The sequence below is a fragment of the Cylas formicarius genome, unplaced genomic scaffold (assembly GCF_029955315.1).
Source record: "Cylas formicarius isolate icCylForm1 unplaced genomic scaffold, icCylForm1.1 PGA_scaffold_14__1_contigs__length_1757220, whole genome shotgun sequence".
Lineage (NCBI taxonomy): Eukaryota > Metazoa > Arthropoda > Insecta > Coleoptera > Brentidae > Cylas > Cylas formicarius.
The window spans coordinates 1,348,178-1,357,684 of record NW_026844236.1 but is presented as its reverse complement, the minus strand read 5'-3'; positions in this window follow the sequence as shown (position 1 = coordinate 1,357,684).

The window sequence follows — 9,507 nt, the reverse complement described above, 5'->3', positions numbered from 1 at the left end:
GGCGAAAACCAATTATTTGTCCCAAAAGATGGTGTTTTAAGTATATATCTGCATTTCTAAGGTAGATTTGGGTACAATAAGAGGCGAAAAAGCAGATTCTGACTAAGATTTTATCGAAATCGGCAACTATTTGACTCAGAAAGGTTGCCTTACGTCGAAATCTAATAGTTTTTTAAGGTTTTCGTTACTAAAATGCCCAAAGACGCCGATTTTGACTAGAATTTGAAAGATATTGACATGAATATATAACTATTTGTATCAAAAAATGATAGTTTAAACTGATATTTGCAGCTTTGATGCGGTTTTAGATACGATATGAATCGAAGAAGCCGATTTTGACTGGAATCTGTTTAAAATGACAAAGAAAAACCTATTATCAATTCAAGGAAGTTAATTTTTAAATAGTTATCTGCAGTTTTAATGTAGATTTCAGTTACCTAAGTTATGAAAATGCATGTTTTGGCTATAATCTTCCGTAAATCAAGGGCGAAAACCAATTATTTGTCCCAAAAGAAGGTGTTTTAAGTATAAATCTGCATTTCTAAGGAAGATTTGGGTACAATAAGAGGCGAAAAAGCAGATTCTGACTAAGATTTTATCGAAATCGGCAACTATTTGACTCAGAAAGGTTGCCTTACGTCGAAATCTAATAGTTTATTAAGGTTTTCGTTAATAAAATGCCCAAAGGCGCCGATTTTGACTAGAATTTGAAAGACATTGACATGAATATATAACTGTTTGTATCAAAAAATGATAGTTTAAACTGATATTGGCAGTTTTGATGCGGTTTTAGATACGATATGAATCGAAGAAGCCGATTTTGACTGGAATCTGTTTAAAATGACAAAGAAAAACCTATTATCAATTCAAGGAAGTGAATTTTTAAGTAGTTATCTGCAGTTTTAATGTAGATTTCAGTTCGCTAAGTTATGAAAATGCATGTTTTGGCTATAATCTTGAGTAAATCAAGGGCGAAAACCAATTATTTGTCCCAAAAGAAGGTGTTTTAAGTATATATCTGCATTTCTAAGGTAGATTTGGGTACAATAAGAGGCGAAAAAGCAGATTCTGATTAAGATTTTATCGAAATCGGCAACTATTTGACTCAGAAAGGTTGCCTTACGTCGAAATCTAATAGTTTATTAAGGTTTTCGTTACTAAAATGCCCAAAGACGCCGATTTTGACTAGAATTTGAAAGATATTGACATGAATATATAACTGTTTGTATCAAAAAATGATAGTTTAAACTGATATTTGCAGTTTTGATGCGGTTTTAGGTACGATATGAGTCGAAGAAGCCGATTTTGACTGGAATCTGTTTAAAATGACAAAGAAAAACCTATTATCAATTCAAGGAAGTGAATTTTTAAGTAGCTATCTGCAGTTTTAATGTAGATTTCAGTTCGCTAAGTTATGAAAATGCATGTTTTTGCTATAATCTTCCGTAAATCAAGGGCGAAAACCAATTATTTGTCCCAAAAGAAGGTGTTTTAAGTATATATCTGCATTTCTAAGGTAGATTTGGGTACAATAAGAGGCGAAAAAGCAGATTCTGACTAAGATTTTATCGAAATCGGCAACTATTTTACTCAGAAAGGTTGCCTTACGTCGAAATCTAATGGTTTATTAAGGTTTTCGTTACTAAAATGCCCAAAGACGCCGATTTTGACTAGAATTTGAAAGATATTGACATGAATATATAACTGTTTGTATCAAAAAATGATAGTTTAAACTGATATTTGCAGTTTTGATGCGGTTTTAGGTACGATATTGGTCGAAGAAGCCGATTTTGACTGGAATCTGTTTAAAATGACAAAGAAAAACCTATTATCAATTCAAGGAAGTGAATTTTTAAGTAGTTATCTGCAGTTTTAATGTAGATTTCAGTTCGCTAAGTTATGAAAATGCATGTTTTGGCTATAATCTTCCGTAAATCAAGGGCGAAAACCAATTATTTGTCCCAAAAGAAGGTGTTTTAAGTATATATCTGCATTTCTAAGGTAGATTTGGGTACAATAAGAGGCGAAAAAGCAGATTCTGAATAAGATTTTATCGAAATCGGCAACTATTTGACTCAGAAAGGTTGCCTTACGTCGAAATCTAATAGTTTATTAAGGTTTTCGTTACTAAAATGCCCAAAGACGCCGATTTTGACTAGAATTTGAAAGATATTGACATGAATATATAACTGTTTGTATCAAAAAATGATAGTTTAAACTGATATTTGCAGTTTTGATTCGGTTTTAGATACGATATGAATCGAAGAAGCCGATTTTGGCTGGAATCTGTTTAAAATGACAAAGAAAAACCTATTATCAATTCAAGGAAGTGAATTTTTAAGTAGTTATCTGCAGTTTTAATGTAGATTTCAGTTCGCTAAGTTATGAAAATGCATGTTTTGGCTATAATCTTGAGTAAATCAAGGGCGAAAACCAATTATTTGTCCCAAAAGAAGGTGTTTTAAGTATATATCTGCATTTCTAAGGTAGATTTGGGTACAATAAGAGGCGAAAAAGCAGATTCTGATTAAGATTTTATCGAAATCGGCAACTATTTGACTCAGAAAGGTTGCCTTACGTCGAAATCTAATAGTTTATTAAGGTTTTCGTTACTAAAATGCCCAAAGACGCCGATTTTGACTAGAATTTGAAAGATATTGACATGAATATATAACTGTTTGTATCAAAAAATGATAGTTTAAACTGATATTTGCAGTTTTGATTCGGTTTTAGATACGATATGAATCGAAGAAGCCGATTTTGACTGGAATCTGTTTAAAATGACAAAGAAAAACCTATTATCAATTCAAGGAAGTGAATTTTTAAGTAGTTATCTGCAGTTTTAATGTAGATTTCAGTTCGCTAAGTTATGAAAATGCATGTTTTGGCTATAATCTTGAGTAAATCAAGGGCGAAAACCAATTATTTGTCCCAAAAGAAGGTGTTTTAAGTATATATCTGCATTTCTAAGGTAGATTTGGGTACAATAACTGGCGAAAAAGCAGATTCTGATTAAGATTTTATCGAAATCGGCAACCATTTGACTCAGAAAGGTTGCCTTACGTCGAAATCTAATAGTTTATTAAGGTTTTCGTTACCAAAATGCCCAAAGACGCCGATTTTGACTAGAATTTGAAAGATATTGACATGAATATATAACTGTTTGTATCAAAAAATGATAGTTTAAACTGATATTTGCAGTTTTGATGCGGTTTTAGGTACGATATGAGTCGAAGAAGCCGATTTTGACTGGAATCTGTTTAAAATGACAAAGAAAAACCTATTATCAATTCAAGGAAGTGAATTTTTAAGTAGCTATCTGCAGTTTTAATGTAGATTTCAGTTCGCTAAGTTATGAAAATGCATGTTTTTGCTATAATCTTCCGTAAATCAAGGGCGAAAACCAATTATTTGTCCCAAAAGAAGGTGTTTTAAGTATATATCTGCATTTCTAAGGTAGATTTGGGTACAATAAGAGGCGAAAAAGCAGATTCTGACTAAGATTTTATCGAAATCGGCAACTATTTGGCTCAGAAAGGTTGCCTTACGTCGAAATCTAATAGTTTATTAAGGTTTTCGTTACTAAAATGCCCAAAGACGCCGATTTTGACTAGAATTTGAAAGATATTGACATGAACTGTTTGTATCAAAAAATGATAGTTTAAACTGATATTTGCAGTTTTGATGCGGTTTTAGAAACGATATGAATCGAAGAAGCCGATTTTGACTGGAATCTGTTTAAAATGACAAAGAAAAACCTATTATCAATTCAAGGAAGTGAATTTTTAAGTAGTTATCTGCAGTTTTAATGTAGATTTCAGTTCGCTAAGTTATGAAAATGCATGTTTTGGCTATAATCTTCCGTAAATCAAGGGCGAAAACCAATTATTTGTCCCAATAGAAGGTGTTTTAAGTATATATCTGTATTTCTAAGGTAGATTTGGGTACAATAAGAGGCGAAAAAGCAGATTCTGACTAAGATTTTATCGAAATCGGCAACTATTTGACTCAGAAAGGTTGCCTTACGTCGAAATCTAATGGTTTATTAAGGTTTTCGTTACTAAAATGCCCAAAGACGCCGATTTTGACTAGAATTTGAAAGATATTGACATGAATATATAACTGTTTGTATCAAAAAATGATAGTTTAAACTGATATTTGCAGTTTTGATGCGGTTTTAGGTACGATATTGGTCGAAGAAGCCGATTTTGACTGGAATCTGTTTAAAATGACAAAGAAAAACCTATTATCAATTCAAGGAAGTGAATTTTTAAGTAGTTATCTGCAGTTTTAATGTAGATTTCAGTTCGCTAAGTTATGAAAATGCATGTTTTGGCTATAATCTTCCGTAAATCAAGGGCGAAAACCAATTATTTGTCCCAAAAGAAGGTGTTTTAAGTATATATCTGCATTTCTAAGGTAGATTTGGGTACAATAAGAGGCGAAAAAGCAGATTCTGAATAAGATTTTATCGAAATCGGCAACTATTTGACTCAGAAAGGTTGCCTTACGTCGAAATCTAATAGTTTATTAAGGTTTTCGTTACTAAAATGCCCAAAGACGCCGATTTTGACTAGAATTTGAAAGATATTGACATGAATATATAACTGTTTGTATCAAAAAATGATAGTTTAAACTGATATTTGCAGTTTTGATTCGGTTTTAGATACGATATGAATCGAAGAAGCCGATTTTTCCTGGAATCTGTTTAAAATGACAAAGAAAAACCTATTATCAATTCAAGGAAATGAATTTTTAAGTAGTTATCTGCAGTTTTAATGTAGATTTCAGTTCGCTAAGTTATGAAAATGCATGTTTTGGCTATAATCTTCCGTAAATCAAGGGCGAAAACCAATTATTTGTCCCAAAAGAAGGTGTTTTAAGTATATATCTGCATTTCTAAGGTAGATTTGGGTACAATAAGAGGCGAAAAAGCAGATTCTGACTAAGATTTTATCGAAATCGGCAACTATTTGACTCAGAAAGGTTGCCTTACGTCGAAATCTAATAGTTTATTAAGGTTTTTGTTACTAAAATGCCCAAAGACGCCGATTTTGACTAGAATTTGAAAGATATTGACATGAATATATAACTGTTTGTATCAAAAAATGATAGTTTAAACTGATATTTGCAGTTTTGATGAGGTTTTAGATACGATATGAATCGAAGAAGCCGATTTTGACTGGAATCTGTTTAAAATGACAAAGAAAAACCTATTATCAATTCATGGAAGTGAATTTTTAAGTAGTTATCTGCAGTTTTAATGTAGATTTCAGTTCGCTAAGTTATGAAAATGCATGTTTTGGCTATAATCTTCCGTAAATCAAGGGCGAAAACCAATTATTTGTCCCAAAAGATGGTGTTTTAAGTATATATCTGCATTTCTAAGGTAGATTTGGGTACAATAAGAGGCGAAAAAGCAGATTCTGACTAAGATTTTATCGAAATCGGCAACTATTTGACTCAGAAAGGTTGCCTTACGTCGAAATCTAATAGTTTTTTAAGGTTTTCGTTACTAAAATGCCCAAAGACGCCGATTTTGACTAGAATTTGAAAGATATTGACATGAATATATAACTATTTGTATCAAAAAATGATAGTTTAAACTGATATTTGCAGCTTTGATGCGGTTTTAGATACGATATGAATCGAAGAAGCCGATTTTGACTGGAATCTGTTTAAAATGACAAAGAAAAACCTATTATCAATTCAAGGAAGTTAATTTTTAAATAGTTATCTGCAGTTTTAATGTAGATTTCAGTTACCTAAGTTATGAAAATGCATGTTTTGGCTATAATCTTCCGTAAATCAAGGGCGAAAACCAATTATTTGTCCCAAAAGAAGGTGTTTTAAGTATAAATCTGCATTTCTAAGGAAGATTTGGGTACAATAAGAGGCGAAAAAGCAGATTCTGACTAAGATTTTATCGAAATCGGCAACTATTTGACTCAGAAAGGTTGCCTTACGTCGAAATCTAATAGTTTATTAAGGTTTTCGTTAATAAAATGCCCAAAGGCGCCGATTTTGACTAGAATTTGAAAGACATTGACATGAATATATAACTGTTTGTATCAAAAAATGATAGTTTAAACTGATATTGGCAGTTTTGATGCGGTTTTAGATACGATATGAATCGAAGAAGCCGATTTTGACTGGAATCTGTTTAAAATGACAAAAAAAACCTATTATCAATTCAAGGAAGTGAATTTTTAAGTAGTTATCTGCAGTTTTAATGTAGATTTCAGTTCGCTAAGTTATGAAAATGCATGTTTTGGCTATAATCTTGAGTAAATCAAGGGCGAAAACCAATTATTTGTCCCAAAAGAAGGTGTTTTAAGTATATATCTGCATTTCTAAGGTAGATTTGGGTACAATAAGAGGCGAAAAAGCAGATTCTGATTAAGATTTTATCGAAATCGGCAACTATTTGACTCAGAAAGGTTGCCTTACGTCGAAATCTAATAGTTTATTAAGGTTTTCGTTACTAAAATGCCGAAAGACGCCGATTTTGACTAGAATTTGAAAGATATTGACATGAATATATAACTGTTTGTATCAAAAAATGATAGTTTAAACTGATATTTGCAGTTTTGATGCGGTTTTAGGTACGATATGAGTCGAAGAAGCCGATTTTGACTGGAATCTGTTTAAAATGACAAAGAAAAACCTATTATCAATTCAAGGAAGTGAATTTTTAAGTAGCTATCTGCAGTTTTAATGTAGATTTCAGTTCGCTAAGTTATGAAAATGCATGTTTTTGCTATAATCTTCCGTAAATCAAGGGCGAAAACCAATTATTTGTCCCAAAAGAAGGTGTTTTAAGTATATATCTGCATTTCTAAGGTAGATTTGGGTACAATAAGAGGCGAAAAAGCAGATTCTGACTAAGATTTTATCGAAATCGGCAACTATTTGACTCAGAAAGGTTGCCTTACGTCGAAATCTAATGGTTTATTAAGGTTTTCGTTACTAAAATGCCCAAAGACGCCGATTTTGACTAGAATTTGAAAGATATTGACATGAATATATAACTGTTTGTATCAAAAAATGATAGTTTAAACTGATATTTGCAGTTTTGATGCGGTTTTAGGTACGATATTGGTCGAAGAAGCCGATTTTGACTGGAATCTGTTTAAAATGACAAAGAAAAACCTATTATCAATTCAAGGAAGTGAATTTTTAAGTAGTTATCTGCAGTTTTAATGTAGATTTCAGTTCGCTAAGTTATGAAAATGCATGTTTTGGCTATAATCTTCCGTAAATCAAGGGCGAAAACCAATTATTTGTCCCAAAAGAAGGTGTTTTAAGTATATATCTGCATTTCTAAGGTAGATTTGGGTACAATAAGAGGCGAAAAAGCAGAATCTGAATAAGATTTTATCGAAATCGGCAACTATTTGACTCAGAAAGGTTGCCTTACGTCGAAATCTAATAGTTTATTAAGGTTTTCGTTACTAAAATGCCCAAAGACGCCGATTTTGACTAGAATTTGAAAGATATTGACATGAATATATAACTGTTTGTATCAAAAAATGATAGTTTAAACTGATATTTGCAGTTTTGATTCGGTTTTAGATACGATATGAATCGAAGAAGCCGATTTTGGCTGGAATCTGTTTAAAATGACAAAGAAAAACCTATTATCAATTCAAGGAAATGAATTTTTAAGTAGTTTTCTGCAGTTTTAATGTAGATTTCAGTTCGCTAAGTTATGAAAATGCATGTTTTGGCTATAATCTTCCGTAAATCAAGGGCGAAAACCAATTATTTGTCCCAAAAGAAGGTGTTTTAAGTATATATCTGCATTTCTAAGGTAGATTTGGGTACAATAAGAGGCAAAAAAGCAGATTCCGACTAAGATTTTATCGAAATCGGCAACTATTTGACTCAGAAAGGTTGCCTTACGTCGAAATCTGATAGTTTATTAAGGTTTTCGTTACTAAAATGCCCAAAGACGCCGATTTTGACTAGAATTTGAAAGATATTGACATGAATATATAACTGTTTGTATCAAAAAATGATAGTTTAAACTGATATTTGCAGTTTTGATGCGGTTTTAGATGCGATATGAATCGAAGAAGCCGATTTTGACTGGAATCTGTTTAAAATGACAAAGAAAAACCTATTATCAATTCAAGGAAGTGAATTTTTAAGTAGTTATCTGCAGTTTTAATGTAGATTTCAGTTCGCTAAGTTATGAAAATGCATGTTTTGGCTATAATCTTCCGTAAATCAAGGGCGAAAACCAATTATTTGTCCCAAAAGAAGGTGTTTTAAGTATATATCTGCATTTCTAAGGTAGATTTGGGTACAATAAGAGGCGAAAAAGCAGATTCTGACTAAGATTTTATCGAAATCGGCAACTATTTGGCTCAGAAAGGTTGCCTTACGTCGAAATCTAATAGTTTATTAAGGTTTTCGTTACTAAAATGCCCAAAGACGCCGATTTTGACTAGAATTTGAAAGATATTGACATGAACTGTTTGTATCAAAAAATGATAGTTTAAACTGATATTTGCAGTTTTGATGCGGTTTTAGAAACGATATGAATCGAAGAAGCCGATTTTGACTGGAATCTGTTTAAAATGACAAAGAAAAACCTATTATCAATTCAAGGAAGTGAATTTTTAAGTATTTATCTGCAGTTTTAATGTAGATTTCAGTTCGCTAAGTTATGAAAATGCATGTTTTGGCTATAATCTTCCGTAAATCAAGGGCGAAAACCAATTATTTGTCCCAAAAGAAGGTGTTTTAAGTATATATCTGCATTTCTAAGGTAGATTTGGGTACAATAAGAGGCGAAAAAGCAGATTCTGACTAAGATTTTATCGAAATCGGCAACTATTTGACTCAGAAAGGTTGCCTTACGTCGAAATCTAATAGTTTATTAAGGTTTTCGTTACTAAAATGTCCAAAGAGGCCGATTTTGACTAGAATTTGAAAGATATTGACATGAATATATAACTGTTTGTATCAAAAAATGATAGTTTAAACTGATATTTGCAGTTTTGATGCGGTTTTAGATACGATATGAATCGAAGAAGCCGATTTTGACTGGAATCTGTTTAAAATGACAAAGAAAAACCTATTATCAATTCAAGGAAGTGAATTATTAAGTAGTTATCTGCAGTTTTAATGTAGATTTCAGTTCGCTAAGATATGAAAATGCATGTTTTGGCAATAATCTTCCGTAATTCAAGGGCGAAAACCAATTATTTGTCCCAAAAGAAGGTGTTTTAAGTATATATCTGCATTTCTAAGGTAGATTTGGGTACAATAAGAGTCGAAAAAGCAGATTCTGACTAAGATTTTATCGAAATCGGCAACTATTTGACTCAGAAAGGTTGCCTTACGTCGAAATCTAATAGTTTATTAAGGTTTTCGTTACTAAAATGCCCAAAGACGCCGATTTTGACTAGAATTTGAAAGATATTGACATGAATATATAACTGTTTGTATCAAAAAGTGATAGTTTAAACTGATATTTGCAGTTTTGATGCGGTTTTA